Source organism: Lissotriton vulgaris, chromosome 6 (genome assembly GCF_964263255.1).
Source record: "Lissotriton vulgaris chromosome 6, aLisVul1.2, whole genome shotgun sequence".
Classification (NCBI taxonomy): Eukaryota; Metazoa; Chordata; class Amphibia; order Caudata; family Salamandridae; genus Lissotriton; species Lissotriton vulgaris.
The window spans coordinates 945,294,289-945,313,250 of record NC_141694.1 but is presented as its reverse complement, the minus strand read 5'-3'; positions in this window follow the sequence as shown (position 1 = coordinate 945,313,250).

Below are 18,962 nucleotides of genomic sequence, written 5' to 3'. Positions count from 1 at the left end.
AGCATCCGCGTCTTGGTTCTCAGTGATCGATCTGAAGAATGCTTTCTTTAGCATTCCGATTGCTGAGAAAAGCAGAGATCTATTCGGTTTCTCATTAGGTGGTCGCAGCTTTAGGTTTAAACGCGCTCCTCAAGGCTACTGTGAAAGTCCATCAATCTACAGCCAAGCCCTGAAGGGTCAACTTGATGCGTTTGTGTTACCAGCTGGTGCGGCCTTGATCCAATACGTAGATGACTTATTGGTGGCTGCTGACACAAAAGAGATTTGCAAAACTGCTACAGTATCGCTGTTACAACATCTTTGTGACTTACATCACAAGGTGTCACCTTCTAAGCTGCAATATTGTTGTCAAGAAGTAACCTATCTAGGTCACTTATTGTCAAAGGAGGGAAGAAGGTTGACCCCAGAGAGAATTGCAGCGATTGCTCGAATGACTGTGCCAACAACTCAGAGAGATGTGCGTGCCTTTTTAGGTATCACGTCATACTTCAGGCAATGGATTCCAAATTTTTCATTGCTAGCGAAACCATTGGTAGCCCTCACGTGCAAGGATGTTCCAACTCCTTTGCCATGGACTGAAGAGTGTCAGAAAAGTTTTTCTGAATTACGTGATGCGTTGTGTTCGGCTCGTGTGTTAGGTACTCCTGACTACAGTAAGCCGTTTACACTATACGTTCACGAGATAGAGGGTTGTGCGTTGAGTGTTTTGACGCAGCAATTTGGCGGTAAGCAGCGTCCATGTGCATATTTTTCCTCGACTTTGGACCCAGTAGCTAGAGCATTGCCGAGTTGTCTAAGATCGACAGCGGCGGCTGCGGTGTCCATTCGACAATCTGCAGGATTGGTCATGGATAATATGCTTACGGTGATGGTTCCACATGCAGTTGACACTCTCTTAAATCGTACAAAAACCCAACACTTGACGAGCGCAAGGTTGTACGGTTATGAGTTGACGCTTTTGGCAAGTCACATACAAATAAAGCGCTGTAATGTGCTAAACCCGGCAACATTGTTGCCGACTAATATGGAATCAGATGACGTACCACCGCATGATTGTTACTTACGAACTGAAGAGGAAACGAAGGGTCGTGTAGACCTAAAAAACACTCCATTGGCAGAGCCCGATGGTACTTTGTATGTGGATGGTTCATGTTTTAAGTTGCCGAATGGTGATGTGACGACTGCGTATGCTGTGGTGACGTTGAGTACGGTTGTGGAAACTGCAAGATTGAGTCAGAATTCCGCACAGGCGGCAGAGTTGATTGCGTTGACGAGAGCGTGTGTTTTGTCAAAGGGAAAGCGAGTGAATGTGTTTACCGATAGTCAATACGCTTTTGGCATTGCTCATAGCTTTGGTCGTCTGTGGAGAGAAAGAGGCTTTATGACATCACATGGTACGAAGATCCAACATGGACAGCTTGTGAATGATCTTTTGGAAGCACTTACATTGCCTAAGCAGGTGGCAATTATTAAATGTAGCGTGCACCGAAAGGTGACGGATGATGTTGGTCGTGGTAACACGTTTGCGGACGAGATCGCTAAAGAAACAGCCAGAAATCTTGCAACCCGAATGTATGTTACGGGTTCAGTAAGGTGGCCGGTAGAGATTGGTATGTGTGAAGCTACTGTTGTGAGCGTGAAGGCAATTCAGAACGAGGCCACCGAAACTGAAAAGACCAAGTGGAAAGAAAGCACAGGAAAGTTAGATGCACATGGTTGTTGGGTTGATTTGTCGGAAAGTCAGAGATGGATGTTGCCGGATGCATATGTGCTAGCTGTTGTGACTATGGCACACGGCTTGTCACATATTAGCGCGAAAGGTATCTGCAAGTTGTTGTCCCCTGTATGGAAGAATGATGGTATCGCTAAATGTGCGGAGAGAGTGGTTAAGAATTGTATGGTGTGTTTGATGTACAACCCTGGCAAGGGCACTCCCACTCCCCCAGGCCATTTTGCTCCCCCTACATATCCCTTTGAGGTTATCCAATTGGACTTCATCCATATGGAGAGATGTAATAACTTGAAGTACGTTTTAGTTGTGGTTTGTGCATTCTCCAGATGGATTGAGGCATATCCTCTTAAAGATAATACTGCCCTGTCCACAGCGAAAATCCTACTGAAGGAATACTTTCCTCGGTATGGAATGCCACGGATTGTATGGTCAGATAATGGAAGTGAGTTTGTGGGGAGTGTGATGAAGAGTGTGTGTAAAGGCCTTGGAATTAGACAAAAATTCCATAGCGCCAATCATCCCCAGTCAGCAGGTTTAGTTGCAGGGTACAATGGTACTCTGAAACTGAAGCTTGCGAAAATTCAAGCTACGACTGGCTTGTCATGGCCTGATGCCTTGCCTCTGGCTCTTTTGTCAACCAGAGCGACTGTACACTCTCGAGTAGGGCTTAGCCCATATGAGATTGTGTTCGGCCGTCCTGCAAATGTGTGGGGAGTCCCTAGGCCGAAGGCCTTCGATAGTCTTGAGTACCCAATGTTAATTGATTATCTTCATGACTTGACTGCTAAACTGAGGTTAATTCATCAACAGGTGTTTGAAGCATTGCCGGCACAGACTGAGGGTCCTGGACATCGGCTCCAACCGGGTGACTGGGTGGTCACCCGTAATTTTGGGAGAAAAGGAGCTTTGGAGCCGAGATACGTGGGCCCCTTTCAGGTCCTCCTCGCCACGAGAACTGCGGTTCATCTGGAAGGTCGGAAAAATTGGGTGCATGCCACCCACACCAAGAAGGTGCCTATACCTTTACCAGCAGATTCGTGGGTGCGGACTGGCATCGCTGCAACGGAAACGGAAACTCCAGTGAAATTTGTGCCATTCAGCGACGCCCAGCCTGTTGGAGACATTTCAGTGCAGTCAGACACGTTAGCTGAGCCTTTGTCATTGGAAAACTCAAGACTCGCAAAATCATCTGATCGACAGGACTCTGTTTTGCAATCTGAACAATTCTTTGAAGAACAGACTCGTCCAGGGAGAAGCAGATATTTTCTTCGTTCTCACAATAAGGACAAATAAAAGTGCTTTTTTTTTTTTTTTTCTTGTTTGAAATTCACGTTACCCCTTATTGTCATTTTTTTGAACATTATGAACAATTGCACCTTCTATTGATTTTTGAGTTCTTTTCCACGTGTGTTTTTTCCACAGCTAGGAGATTTTGTATTATGTTTGAATGTTTGATTAAAGAACCTTACATCCGGGTTAACCGTAGGGCCGTGCGGGTACTTCCTTCTGTTTAGCAGGTTCCTGACACTAGGTCGGTACTTTTGTCGATTCCTAGGAACTCCTGGGAATTGATAATCACTACTCAGAACGAAGTGCGTCAAGAACGTTGCGGACGGTTTTTAGAGGATGGAATTCTCAAAGTTGTCGGAAGTGGAGAAGACTCTAGCGCGAAGATTAACATTATATAGGGTTGTCCGGACTAAATGCTTTCTGTTTCAGGTGTTCCTGCTGTTCTTAACTGTCTCTATGTTATTGGTGGGTGGGGTATATTTTGGGTTACAGTCATTCTCACCTTCTGCTTTACCTACTTCTTCTTCTGAACCAAAACCTACTCCCACTGTTTCTCCACATTCCTTTCACCTTTTACCTCAACACGAACAGGTTAGACGTACAGAATTCATGAATAACTCCTTCGACAGCTTCTTCATCAACATCAATTGGTGATGAACACTACCAACTGTTGGGTGTGTGGGTTAATGCCACATACCATGGATAAGGGAATTCCGTACTTGGTCCTTCCTTATAGCTCCCAGGGGTCAGCTCGAGCACTTCAAACCATGTTCCGTAGCGCACTAGATTCCTACCCCAATCGAGAGCCACGTTCTCCACACTTTGGTCCCGGCCCGTACCACAAGTCTTTGGCAATAGCGATTGCTGATTTAGATAGAGATATTTTTGATCCATCGCTTATTCCAGAGGAAGAGGTGCGAGCATATAGGGATCTGAGTGAGGCCAAGTATAGCATGTCAGTGGGTGATAGACAGCTCAAAAGCTCATCTCCAATCTGGATTGTACCCCACCTCGGTAATTTTTGTTTGAAAGGTCGTGGTCGAAGTCCGAGAGCTCATCTTGGGGAGAGTGCTTGCACTGAAACATATGTTTTACCAATGCTCTCTTCCCCTGTTCTCCTGACTGCCAAGGGTACGTACTTTGTATGTTATGACCGCGCATATACATGGTTGCCCCTTGATTTCTCGGGCACCTGTTATATTGCAAATTTGCTGCCACCGACTTTAACGGTTGCCTCGAACTATCACAAAACCAGAGTTGTGAGAGGCGTTATTAGCAAGGAAGATACTGCCGGTCAAGAAGCAGGAGACTTCTTTAAGGGTTTCTTGCCGTTTTGGGGACCTATGGTCAATAGTAGGAACCTGAGACAATTGACTCGAGTGGTGGAATCGACTGCTAATATAACTGCAAGTGCCCTTGGTAATTTAACAGCTGAGCTTCAGGAGGACAGACTTATGACGTTACAAAACCGTATGATTTTAGACATTGTTCTTGCAGATAGAGGTGGTGTATGTAAAGTGATCCATTCGAGTTGCTGTATTTTCATCCCTGATAACGCTCCAACTGTCTATCAAGCCATCTCAAAGTTGCATAAGATCTCCGAGTCCATACACGTGGACGTGGGTGATTGGACGCTACTAGGATGGTTTTGGGGCCTGATGTCGACTTGGGGTTGGAAGATTCTGATGATCATTGGGGTTGTTGTAGCATTCCTGTTCACGTGTTGTCTTTGTGTGCAGTGTGGTCCTGCCTTATGTGGCCTATGTGCTACGACGTGTATAAGACGGCCATCTGTTACCAAGGAAGCGCTGATGGATAGAATGATGTTGCAGCAGCATCTGAATGATCTAATGAATATCAACATTGATTTTGATATCGACTAGTGCTTGCCTACATGAGGGCAAAAGGAGCGTCTGAGGTTCCGTGACAATTAAAATGGTGTTTTCGACTTGTTCGAATATGGACGAGTTTGGTATCTATGAACCGCAAATGACGAGTTTAGCGGGTGTGCGCGTTTTCGCTACACTGACCTGAATCGTTCATCTTATTCGTGGGTTTCTTCATCTGAGCCCACGGGTTCCATTTTAGATACGGCATCCATTTTGTCTCTTGCCCTCAAGTAGCCAGCGAACAGACACTGTCCGCTTTGTGACCCTGGGATTCCCAAACCCTAATGGAAGACACGTGTTCCTTTGAGGGTGTCTTTATGACTAGGGGAATGACACTGTGAAGGCAGATGTCCCCGCTCAGGGCTCATCTTGCCGTGCCGGTCTATTGTTTCAGCTGTGCATTCATTAGGCATGTCTCCTTTGATCCTGCAATCATGTCTTCGATATCAACCCCCTACACTCTTTTTCAATCTGTCGACTATCCTTGTCTTCCTTTACACCTGTTTTTGACTTCTTCCTTAATTCGTTTACAGCCGGAGTGGAATGTGGTTGATGATGGGAAACGTACTTTTACAGTTGGGAACCGGCGATGCTACTGTAATTATGCTCCGGGACTCTGAATACATGAAAGCGACCCTTTTGAAGTTTTACTGTGGGAACTGAGTTGTAACCTTTTGTTCATCATGTTATGCTATGACAGAAATATGTATAAAAGGAGCGATCCACAGTTGCAATTTGAAGCAGTCTCCTAGAACCTACATGCGATGTACTTCTTGTGACTTCTGTGTTCCCTGCAGTAAATAAATTCTTGATCTTTGATGCCGAAGGAAGTGTCCCGTGTCTCTGTCATTTGTACGCCGGAACAGGTAACCCACGAAGGTTTCAGGTGTTGTCCCCTGGCACCGCTGGGTCTTAGGAAAACCCAGTCCTTCAGGGTATGTATCTCTGCTGTTGTCCTTGCAACTTGCAGATCATACGTTTCTTTTGATGACGTTAGAGGCACAGTTGTTTGTAAAAGAATAGACTTCATTCTGCTTAAAGTATCAATTCGAATAGAAGAGATATTCAACCGAGGCCATAACGCAGCCCTCATATCTGGATTGCTGTGTGGATACAATACTTGCATATAGCAAATGGCCCTGGAAGTTACAGTTGTCAGATAGGCTTTTCCTGTCAGCATGCCACAACAGCTGTGGTCACTGATTAAAATGTAACTACCATTAGAAAGTGGTCTAAAAAATGGCTCTATCTGTTTTGCAGGCATACCATGCAGGTGACATGAAAGGTTGTTTGAAGACCCTTTGCAGGCTCCATGCAAATTAATACCTTGACACAGAAGTGTACCGCTTAGTGATTTTTTACAATTTTTACCACTATGAAATACCTCCTTGTTTCCTTCACTATAACATCTGTGTGTATAAGGTAAATCCCAAGTTGATTTGATGTATTCTTTACCCAACCTTTCATACTGGCCTGCTGGTATATACTCCATGTTATCGGAATTGTAATCGTTCCATGTATTATCCATTCAATGACAGGTCTTTCTGACATTGTCAATGGTAATCTCTCGAGTTTTTCAATGTTCAGAATTGTATAATCTGCTCCTTTTTGTGCCAAACTGATTTGTTTTCAGTAAGGTTAAAGATACCGAATAATGACGTTGTGTTGATTGAACGCCATGGAACGTAGCCTGAACGCAGATTTTGCAACGTCCATCCAAGCTGTACAATAGAATGTAATTGAGACTGACCATGTTGTAGCATTATTAAGTCCTGCTCTATTATATCAAAGGCAGACGATACAATACTGTCCAGTGAAGAGTCGTTAACCCATTGTCCACAACAGAAAGTGATTTTATACAATCAATTTCTCGTTTTTTTTCTGCTGTCTCAAATTGCATTATTTTCCATGCTTCGTTGTTTGCAGCGTATATACCTGCCGCTATGAAACGTTTTTGACGCTGTTTGCGTGGTCCCATTATGAAATCACGCAAGTCAGCACCGTCTTTAAGTAAAGTCAAATGTTGCTTAATTTCAGTCAGTGTGGATTTCTGTAGCCACTCAAGGCATAGTTTCCCTACACTGTATGTTGTAACTATCCCTGGATGTTGTCTCTGGGAATATCTAGGGTCTGGTCTGGTCATTTTGAACCCCTGTATTTTGTTCAGGAATCTATATTGACAGTTATTCGTGTCTGTTGGCCAGATCAACCACTTTTTCCAATCAGTATGTGTTCTGTTTTGGTAAAAAATATTAGTAAACGTCTATCTCCACATCAGTAGTGCTGTCACTATCAGACTTGGGTTTCGGAATAGACGGTGTATTCATGTCTTTTATCTTAGCAAGGCCAAGACAAGTAGTTTGTTGAATTGTGTCATTCAAGAATATAATTTGTTCTGGGATCATGCAGGCCCTAAACAGTGCTTCTAGGCCTTGTACTTGCCATCTTTTTTGTTTCAATGATGTTTTTCCAAATTTCGAAATCTAATGTAGACATTTTGTCATAAATTTTTTCTGAATGAATCAACTTAGTATTTGTCAACATTGTTTTCATTCCTGTTCTATTTGACATTTTAAAATAAAACGTTCTTGGATCACTGTTATTTAACCCTGAGAAGTATTGGAATTTATCAGAAAACTTTTTTGAACTGCCTTTTGGTGGAGTAGGACAGTGTTCCCACTGGTTAAAAGATAAAACATTTCTAGGCTGAGCACTTTTATGCAAATAGTGATCACCATAATGGTTGTAGCAGTAAAGCTCTTCATAATTGGATGAACCCTGCAAGTAATCTTGTTCTGTAAATTTGGCTGACATTACTAAATCTGACATCATATTATTAATGTTTTCAAAGTCCCAGTCATCGGAGAAGGTACTAGGTGTCACAAAATCACTTAATGAAATCTTGAGCTGGTGGAGATACTTTAAAAGCTCGACCGGGCCCAAAATGTCATAATCAGTTCTGTCCCATGCTACCCCACTGGGTATTGGAATGGCTGTGATGTTCACTGATGACAGTTCTCTTTTCTCGATGTGAGAAGATGTGTGTGGCTTTAGGACCAAGTTGATGTTCTGACTTGCTGTGTCCATTGTACTATATTTTCCTTCAATGAATCTTCCCAAACATATAACCATGATGAACCAAAGCAGGAGGAAAAGTACACCTAACACAATCCAAAATTCAATCCATGGTGAAATTAGGTAAGTCTTTTTCAGTTGGTGGAAAAGTTCAATTACTTTGTTTTTAAAACTTTGTGTTGGAGGTGTTTCTTCATGTTCGCTTGGGTCTTCAGAGAAATTGTCGAAGTTGATGAAATAGCCTGATGCAGTTCTATCAATTGTAGGAATTGCTTCCGGATTTTCATTTGCTTTTGCATTTTTCTTTGTTTCATTAGAATATTCTGAGGCTACATCATTGTAGATTGGTGTTTCTTGACAAACTGTTATTATTTGGGTTTCAAGAGGCACCAGTTCCATGGCATTATTGCACAGTCCTTTTTTATTCATTGCTGATTTCTCCAATTTGATTAGTCTTTCAGCATGAGCCTCTTGGATTGTAGCAAACTTTGGTATTCTGCTATTCCTTGGGAGTCCACTGGGCCTACTACTTATTATTGGCCACATGATTGTGGTTTTACCAGGTCGATAGATACAACTCGGTTCTCCTTTTTACCAGCAAGGGGCGGTAGTACTACTGATCTTGTTCCATTGATAGCTAAGACAGGTACTGCTTTTCTGTATGAAGGCCCAAATTCCTTCTTTACCGCAATCTTTTCTCTGACCAGATCCCCAATCTTTGGAATCCAGACAGGTCTTGCTGGGACAGGTGGTTTTTCTTCAGTGGATGTCGACTGTTGTTTCAACTTTATGTTACTCAGGTTTTTTCTTTTTTCATTTAAATCCTGTAAAACAGCCAAACGATCTTTGATATCAAAGCTTTTTTCTTCTACCAGTGAAGTGTGACTATCAAGGTCCTGAATAAGCATTCTAGTTCCGAACAATAGTTCGTATGGAGTGAGACCTTTTAGAGAGTTTCTTGGCAGATTATTAAGACTACGTTGGACAATTGTTAAATGTTTGACCCACCCATCACCTGAACCTAATACCCTCGCCGTTAGAGATTGCTTTATGTCCCCGATTTTTCTTTCCACAACCGCATTTCCCTCAGGATGGAAGGGAGAAGAATACCGCAATGCGATGCCCATACTGTTCATGGCCTCTTTGTAAGCTTGAGAGCTAAACGCAGGACCCTGATCAGAATGTAGAATGCCAATTGCGTATGTGCCGATAAAGACTCGCAAATCTTTTATAACAGTTCTGGCGTCAGCCGAGTGTGGTGGTCTACATTTTTAAGTGAATTCTGTCTTAATTATTATGGGGACGCATTTCTTCTACTGGATTTCTGCGTTAAAGATAGCCTGAAGCTTTCTAGTAATGGTATCTGGGCTACAGGCTGGACCGGTTCACAACTGCGATCTCTGTTGCAGTCCTCGCAATTTTTTGCAAAATAGTAGATATCTACGCTCATTCCCGCCCACCAGTACTCTGATTGTAGGTCCATCAGAGATTTCAGGATTTCTTGGTGCCTCAGACCCGACCCCATATGTGCCTCTTGTAGTAAGAAGATTCTCCTGTTCGTGTTTGGAATTACCCTATCCCCCACTCCAGGGATTCGAGCAAACGGAACGGAGTTTGCATCAATTATGTATGTATTACTGAGTGGATAGTTGAGAGGTAATGCTGAATAATCGCCTTTTAATGAGGCTTTTACCGCTAGCATGGTTTCCCCATCTATGTGTTTTTCGGAACGCTTTTCAGTGGCTACGAAAGCCGGGCGAGCCGCTTCCGCTATGGCTGTGTTAGCCAATGAATTCCCTGCAACGAACGCCATCACGTCGATGACTCAATGCGTGTATCACGTGAGTCTTTCGTAGTTCTTTCTGTAAAAGAACTACCTGTTCCCAAAGCCTTTTATGCTTTATTGTGGCACCTGTGTCATCTTTGAAACCGTTTTTGATCCATGTCTGCATGTCACTGTTATAGGATTTGACGCAGAAATACGAATCGCACACTATTAGTGTGGGGAATTCGCGATCAGCATTTTCAAGCGCCATCTTTAAGGTACTTATTTCAGCTCGCTGAGCTGAACATTTCCTGAGTGATTCCGTTTTGGTAATCATTGGTTTGAATCTACCGGAGCGCCAGCGACCTTTAACAATCGCGCACGCTGCATCATAGGATTTATTTTCTACATCAAAGTGTTGTGCGAATCTGTCTATATAGGTTACGCAGGTATATTTTTCTAGGGGCAGAATTTCAGCTGGCAGAGGATATTCCCGTTCATATACTAGATCATCTAGTTTTTTCAGTTTTGGGTCAAAATAGTATTTAACGTCTTCTGTAGTAAAAGAAGTTTCCCATTCTATCCATTCTGGATCTAATATTCCTTTAACCAGGTTACGAGGACTTGTTAACGCTTCAAGGGCTGTTTCTGATATTCTTCTGCCTTGGGCTAGGGCTCTTTCTTTAGCTACAGCAGTTCTAACCGCAGTTAGAATTTTCTCTGTGGAGCTGAATTTCATTTCAGCTTCAGTGTACAAATGTGATTTGTAAGCTATAGGTACTGTTTCTCCCTCATTAGAGGTCAGGTATGTGAATCCGCATCTTCCTGGGATGACTCGGATTACAAGATTGCGTGTGTTCTCACGTTTTTTCAATTTTGTTTTAGTTAACATGTCTGTTTGTAGTGATCTAAAAATTTCTGTGTGTTTCTGAGTCCAATTTGTTTGTTTGAAATCTGGTTTTATTAATTCATGGCAAGGTTTAACCCTCTCAGCATAATTTAGAATGTATGTTCTTCCGAAATTCAGGAAACCTAGTAGTGATTGTAAATTCTTCAGCGTTTTTGGTGCTTGGAGTATAGCACATTTCTCTAAGAAATTGTCTGCCAGGCTTTTGCCTCCACTTGATAATTCAAAACCTAAAAATAGGACAGTTAGATGGGCAATTCGTGACTTTTTAAAGTTGAATTTGTAACCCTCTGAGGCGAGTCCAAGTATTATGGTGTTCACCCTTTTTAAGTGAGTCTCCAGGTCATCATCTGTGAGATAGATGCCATCGACATATGATAATGCTTCATCATCATATATTTGTAGTAACTCTGTTACCCTTGCTGAGAATAATCCTGGGCTATTCTTGAATCCCTGTGGGAGTCGGCAAAATAGTTTTTGTGATCCAAATATTGAGAAAGCGGTCAAATACCTGTTTTCTGGTGCAATGTTTTGACAGAAGAATCCATTAGAGATGTCTAATGTTGTTTTATATTTTTTGCGCACAATGTTATTCATTAGTGCTGCACTATGTGAGTTTTGTACTGCAAATTTTTTAAAACAGGAGTTAAGGTGTAGTCCAAAACTAGACGATATGAATCGTCTGGCTTGGAGACAGGAAACAAAGGATTGTTCACTTGAGAGGTGCATGTTTCGATCACCCCTTGGTACTCAAGTTGATCTAAGATTTCCCTGACTTGTTTTTTAGCTTCTTGTTTAACTGGGTACTACCTTTGTGCAGTGGGCTGATTTTTTTACTGGATCTTGTGGTGAGGTGAGTCCTCATCCCATCCTACATGATTTTTGTACAAAGCAGGAGCTTGGGCTACTGCCCATTTTCTTGCATAAGTGTATTTTTTATGAATCGGGATATGATTCGAGAAGGCAGGCATAATAATTTCTTCGCCATGAGGGCACTCCCTGACAAACTCTGGTGGCCACTCTTTCTCAGCTAACAGAATGTCATAGCGTTTTGAAAGTTTTTCCCAAAAGAGACTTTTAATTTTCCTGGTTTTAACTCCCTCTATACGTAGTGTTATTTCATATAGCTTATGGGGCACACTAACTCGTGTGTCTGCAGTTTTCACTTGAATGTACTCATTTGTGTCCACTGTCTACAGAAGATTCATCAGGGTCTTGTGAGCTATGGTCACTTCTGCTCCGCTGTCTAGCATTGTCTGTGCCCACTCTCCGTTTTTCAGCTGTGTCCTCAGTATCCTCGGCATGTTTAATCTTAATACTTGCTACCTTCTTTCTGGGAAATTGTAATTTTTTACTTTGATGAGCAGGTTCCTTGTCTTTGGACTTGGCGTGCTCTTCTCTGTGATCTGACCGTCCTCTTCTTTCCGATTTCTGTGAGGAAGATCGAGAAGGATTCAGTGAGAATGATCTAGAGGGATGTGTATCAACATCTTGATATCTCTCTGGTTTTCTTATTTTATCCCTATCTCTAAGGTTGTATCTTTTTTCAGAGGGTTCCCTTTGGGGAGACTTGTCTTCTTGGCCTGGAGATCTCTCTCTACGCAGAGGAGACCTCCCTCTGGACTGAAAAAGTTTTTCCCTGAGAATGGTTTGTTTATTACCTTCCCAACTCTTTTTTGGAGTTTTTAAATTATTTTTAATAAATGTTTGTTCAGGATTTTCAGTTAGTTGGGGTTTTACCGGTTTCCCACCCAAACTATCTCTTCCTAGCTCTTCATAGGATTTTTCTATGATTCTGGCAAGTTCCAATGGTTGGGCTGCTATATCTGTTTCCTTCAGTTTCTGGAGGTTCTTTATATCATCCCTTGCCAATTGAACTAATTCTCTATATGCCTTTGTTAATTCTTTTAGTTTAACTAGGAGTTGTTCGCTTGACATTATTTCGTAGTCTGGATGTGTTGCATAGTGGCATAGGACCGGCCTAAGCATGGGCGAATTTTGCGAATCTCGCGTTCGCGAATTTTGCGGATTTGCGAACTCGCAATCCGCAAAATCCGCAAATTCTCGCGAATTTGCGGATTTTTTTTTTTTTGTGTTTGCGCGGGTTTCTGCCAGTTCGCGAGGGTTTTTTATAATGTCGCAAATTGCGAACTTACCTGTCGGGTCGCAAGTTTCGCGAACTAGTTTGTTTCTACGTGTCCAGCCTGTTTGGGACACTCTTCTTCATCACTGCCACTCTCTGTCACCACTGCCACTCTCTGACTACTCATGCCACCCTCTGGCCCACCCATGCCACCCTCTGTTTCATCACAGCACCCTCTGGTTGTCCAGTCAGTGTACATTATTGTGGCAACGCAAGCACACCTTCCCTGCCTCAAGTGACCTGAATTAATTTGGGGCTGATTAATGTGTCACAGAATATTTTTTTAGCTGGCACCTGCTTCCTTAGTGCTTCCTGATTAGTGATCTTTTGCACTTGCTAAGTGCTTTCATTGTTGCAAAATTAGTTACAACACCTGCCCTGCCCCAACTGACAATAATGCATTAGGGGCTGATTAATGGATTTGAACTTCCAGCCTGGCTCCTGCTTGTCTCCCTTAGCTGTAATTCAGGACCTTTGTGGCATGTGTGTAACTATTCTGAGGTTCAGAGCAGGGTCACATAATAGTTTCAACTGGCAACTGAACTCTGGAGGGGCCCCTCAGGAAGCACTACAGGAAATGGCTACTAATGATGAGCCTGAACTTTTGAACCTGGTAAGTAGTTACTTTCAGTTTTGCTAAGATCGTATTTCTGCAATTTTGCACTTATTCGCGGGGCGCGAACTCACGCGAACAGTGCGAACAGTGCGAGCAAAATCCGCTGCTCGCGGATTTGCGGATTTTGCGGGAGATTCGCGAATCTCGCGGATTGCGAATTTACCGAAAATCCGCAAAATCCGCGAGCGAAACGGATTTTCCGCCCATGCTTAGACCGGCCCCGTTTCTTCTGGTCTACCTAGTGGACCGAGCCTGGTGATGTGATTATTATGTTTTAGGGCGCCTTTAAACCAGAGCAGGTGCTCTTGGTATTTTAGTGGGATCTCAATCTCCTCGAAAGGAGTGTATTCATCCGGAGGTTCCTCTATTTTGTAATAGTGGAAGTCTTTTGTCGTAGCGTGTGCTGCTGGAAAATGTATCCATGAATAGAATACCTCTGTCTGCCGATATTCATGTCTCTCTATCACGAATATGACTGTACCACCTTGCGGTGTCAGTCCATTTTCTATAAGTTTTAGAGTTATAGTTCTTCTTAGATTGACCGGAATGAGTATAGCATTTGGTTCGGTTTCATGAAGACTTGGGTCTTCCTCTAAGAGTTGAGCTGCTATTCTAGCTCTCTCTGCTTCATCGTCACTTTCCACCATTCTTACTGACAGAAAGCTTGTTGTTGCAGATTTAGTTTCAAGGAAACAAATGTTAGGTGCACAATATTTTGGAACACTGTATCCTTCAACGTTGATCAAAACCAGAAACTAATACATAGGATTCTCATCCTACTAAGTTCCGGCGGATATTAACCTTTCACCCACTCCAGACGTCTATTGGAGTTTTTACGGGAAAATGGGTTCTGTGTGAAAAAGCATGGCTGATGTACTCTAGTGTCTTGCGTTAGATTATCGCCTTACCAAACGTTGGGCGCCATGTAGTATAGTTCCTATTTTCTCAATAGGCTCTGCGCATTGTAATAACATAAACAGCAGTGTAGATGTAGGACTGAGGTCATCTAGGTCTCTACTGACTATGTTAAACTTAATTTAGGTTTGCTCCAGCTAGCTCAGAGATCACTGGAAACTTTCTTGAATGAAGAGGGATGGACAACCTTCCCTGGCTCAGACAAGAAGGGATTCAGTTTCCGACAACCGCATAAACATGACAACTTTGCTCCCTCAGAATAAGAGTATATCTCTAGAGTCGTGTGAAAACAATAGACAGCTATTTCACTCAGTCAGCAGTGCATACTTAGTTTCACCAGAATGCAGAGAAATAGAGAGACAGGCGTTTTCAATAAAAAGGTGTTATTTATTGAGCAGTCTTCCTTCTCATGCAAGAGAAATGAATTGCCAAAATTGCAATACTTAAAGTAAAGTGCGTACAGTAAAAGTAGTATTATGAAATAATACTGTAAAAGCATTGATACGGTTTCTTAGCCAGATGATACTTTAAAATGGATAAAATATATACATACATAAATACATTGACTGAAAGGCTCAACTGGTGCTTCTAACTAAGCCTACCCCGGTGTAACTGACCTAAGCCTAATACGTGGGAAGGGACAAGTAAGTAGCAGTGTTAAGTTAAGTTGGTTAAGATAATTTTGCCAAGAATCTGCATCAAGAATTCTCCTAAGGGTTTAGTCAGCTCCGTACCTTGGCAATAGAATGTGGGAGGTCTGGTATCTCTTTCCTCAGGACTCGATATCCCAGCAAGGGTAGGCTGGAAACACCGGAGCTGGATTTTCTCGGCTGGAGAAAAAAACAGTGTCTCTCTCAGTGCGTCAAACAGGAGGGCCGGCTTCCGCGGGCACTCGCATCAGTTGGGCTCTCGGGCAAGTAGATGGCCGCTCTGCTCCAAACCACCGTGTGTTTGCTTAAGGCAACTGTTGGTATTTTATACCTGAAAGGTGCCGGGTTTGACGTAAGGTTGGACATAAGACGTCACCAAGAACTAACAGTTCTTGCAGGACTTCAGGAGTTCTTGTTCAAATCAAAACAAAAGCAGGGTTTTTTTTCGGGCTGCTGGAGGCTTGGTTTCTTTAAAGAACGCGTTATGCTTTCTAGGAGTCGATGGGAGTAGCCGTGCTGTGCTTTGGATTGCATGGGCTATTACTGAATATGAAATTGATTCTTATGCCTTTGTCAGGACATTATTGATTATAACGTCACAAGGGCATAAATCGGGAATATCGAATTAGGGTTCTAGATAAGAACATGACAGGCCGTCCAGCCGCGGAGTATGCACCACCCCGTCATCCTTGGGGGTCACGGAAGTGAAACAGCAGCCGTACACGGGATCGAGGACAGGCCCACTTGCGGGGTCCATACAGGACTTGATTGTGTGCATTCCGCACCACACTTCCCATAATACACAGTCTCATTTGAGCCTCCCATTGGTGGGTGTGTCATATGGAAAATGGAGAAGTGGGTTAGCGGTTGCGCACACCGCTTCCGTTAAAGCCCCTGAAGAGAAGCATATGGAGCTTCGAAACGCGTCGGGCAGATCCATTACGGAGCGGCATCTACAAGCGAATCCCCGTCCTCACCTACACATAAATCAAGCTGCTGCTCGTGTGCTACTCAAAGGTGGACAACCTTGGAGCGACAATTTATACACGGCCATCCAGCCGCGGAGTATGCACCACCCCGTCATCCTTGGGTGTCACGGAAGTGAAACAGCAGCCGCACACGGGATCGAGGACAGGCCCACTTGCGGGGTCCATACAGGACTTGATTGTGTGCTTTCCGCACCACACTTCCCATAATACACAGTCTCATTTGAGCCTCCCATTGGTGGGTGTGTCATATGGAAAATGGAGAAGTGGGTTAGCGGTTGCGCACACCGCTTCCGTTAAAGCCCCTGAAGAGATGCATATGGAGCTTCGAAACGTGTCGGGCAGATCCATTACGGAGCGGCATCTAAAAGCGGGTCCCCGTCCTCACCTACACATAAATCAAGCTGCTGCTCGTGTGCTACTCAAAGGTGGACTACCTTGGAGCGACAATTTATACATGGCCGTCCAGCCGCGGAGTATGCACCACCCCGTCATCCTTGGGGGTCACGGAAGTGAAACAGCAGCCGTACACGGGATTGAGGACGGGCCCACTTGCGGGGTCTATACAGGACTTGATTGTGTGCTTTCCGCCCCACACTTCCCATAATACACAGTCTCATTTGAGCCTCCCATTGGTGGGTGTGTCATATGGAAAATGGAGAAGTGGGTTAGCGGTTGCGCACACCGCTTCCGTTAAAGCCCCTGAAGAGAAGCATATGGCGCTTCGAAACGCGTCGGGCAGATCCATTACGGAGCGGCATCTACAAGCGGATCCCCGTCCTCACCTACACATAAATCAAGCTGCTGCTCATGTGCTACTCAAAGGTGGACAACCTTGGAGCGACAATTTATACGCGGCCGTCCAGCAGCGGAGTATGCACCACCCCGTCATCCTTGGGGGTCACGGAAGTGAAACAGCAGCCGTACACTGGATCGAGGACGGGCCCACTTGCGGGGTCCATACAGGACTTGATTGTGTGCTTTCCGCACCACACTTCCCATAATACGCAGTCTCATTTGAGCTTCCCATTGGTGGGTGTATCATATGGAAAATGGAGAAGTGGTTTAGCGGTTGCGCACACCGCTTCCGTTAAAGCCCCTGAAGAGAAGTATATGGAGCTTCGAAACGCGTCGGGCAAATCCATTACGGAGCGGCATCTACAAGCAGATTCCCGTCCTCACCTACACATAAATCAAGCTGCTGCTTGTGTGCTACTCCAAGGTGGACAACCTTGGAGCGACAATATATATATATATATATTCACCTAAAAAAACATAGGTTTCAGGCCTTATATAGTTAGGAATTAGCATTTAAAAAACCATTGAAATTGCTCCTATATAGTTAGTTGTACTAACTATATTTCGCGCACCCGCAATCCACTGCTGATGATGTCACATATTACATCATTCATGACATGGTCAGTGACATCACTGATGACATCACTGATAACATCTCAAATGACATCACTGATGACATCTCATTTGACATCACTGATGACATCACTGATGACATCATCCAGTGACTGTGTGTTTCTGTAAAGTTTAAATATGTTTTACATATTGAAGAATGAGTGGATGTATAAGTGTCTGGATGAAGGATTTAGTAGGTGCATGACTGACTGTATGAGTGAGTCATTAAATGTGTCTTACTAAATGCATGGGTTAGTGACTAAACTGTCTGAATGTGTGCATCAGTATGTCTGTTGTTGTGTAAGCTGCTGCATGTGTTGATCAGTAGCTATATGAGTGGCTATATGGGTTATTGATTGGTTGCCCAAGTATTTGAATGGGAGACTGAGTGTGTGTGTGGGTGGCTGGGAGGTGCGTGACTCTGTGCATAGATGTGTGAGCAGTTGATTCACTAGGTGTATGAGTTCAAGAGTGCATGTGGAAACAGCTATATGGGCGGTTGACTGTGTGCATGGGTGTGTTGGTGAGTGAATGGATATCTCAGTGCTACATGTGTAAGTAAGTACATATGTAAAACACAGTACATGTGAGAGTTGGCATATATAAATGACTATACCTGAGAGCCAGTGAATGTGTGAGTGGCTATATGGATCATTGTGTACTTGTATCAGTGATTGTATAAGAGAGTAAGTATATGTTAGTATATGTTTGAATAAGTAAGGTGTTGTGTGTATAACTGTATAGTTGAGGAAATGGAAGTGTGATTGATTCTTTGCATGACTGACTAGGTGTGTGAGTAACTCCATGGATGATTGGCGGTGTGTGAGTGTCTGTATAGGTGTATGAGTGCATATGATAGTGTTGTATTGATGAGTGACTGTATGTATGAGTGATTCTATGGGTGAATGAGTGAATGTGTGTGTAGACCTAGGAATCAGTGAGTGTGTATGTAGTAACTGGTATTGGTGTGTCAATGGTTTCAAGAATGGTACTCTGTATTTAACACTGGGTGTATCAAAGGTTATATTAGAGAGTGAGGAGATGCATCGTATTATCACATGAATGATATCATCAGTGATGTGATCAGTGATTTCAAATGAGATGTCATCAGTGATGTCATTTGAGATGTCATCAGTGATGTCATCAGTGATGTCACTGACCATGTCATGAATGATGTAATATGTTATGTTATTATGCTGCAGTTTTCTTGTCTTTTCCAATAAAAGCGCCGGGACACTCTTTCTGAGTAGCCGTGCGCTATAAAAATGAACCAATAACATAACATAACATAACATAACATGTGACATCATCAGCAGTGGATTACGGGTGCGCGAAATATAGTTAGTACAACTAACTATATAGGAGCAATTTCAATGGTTTTTTTAAATGCTAATTCCTAACTATATAAGGCCTGAAACCTATGGTTTTTTAAGTGAATTTGCAAGGTTTTTAAAATGCTAATTCCTAACTATATAAGGCCTGAAACCTATGGTTTTTTAAGTGAATTTGCAAGGTTTTTTAAATGCTAATTCCTAACTATATAAGTCCTGAAACCTATGGTTTTTTAAGTGAATTTGCAAGGTT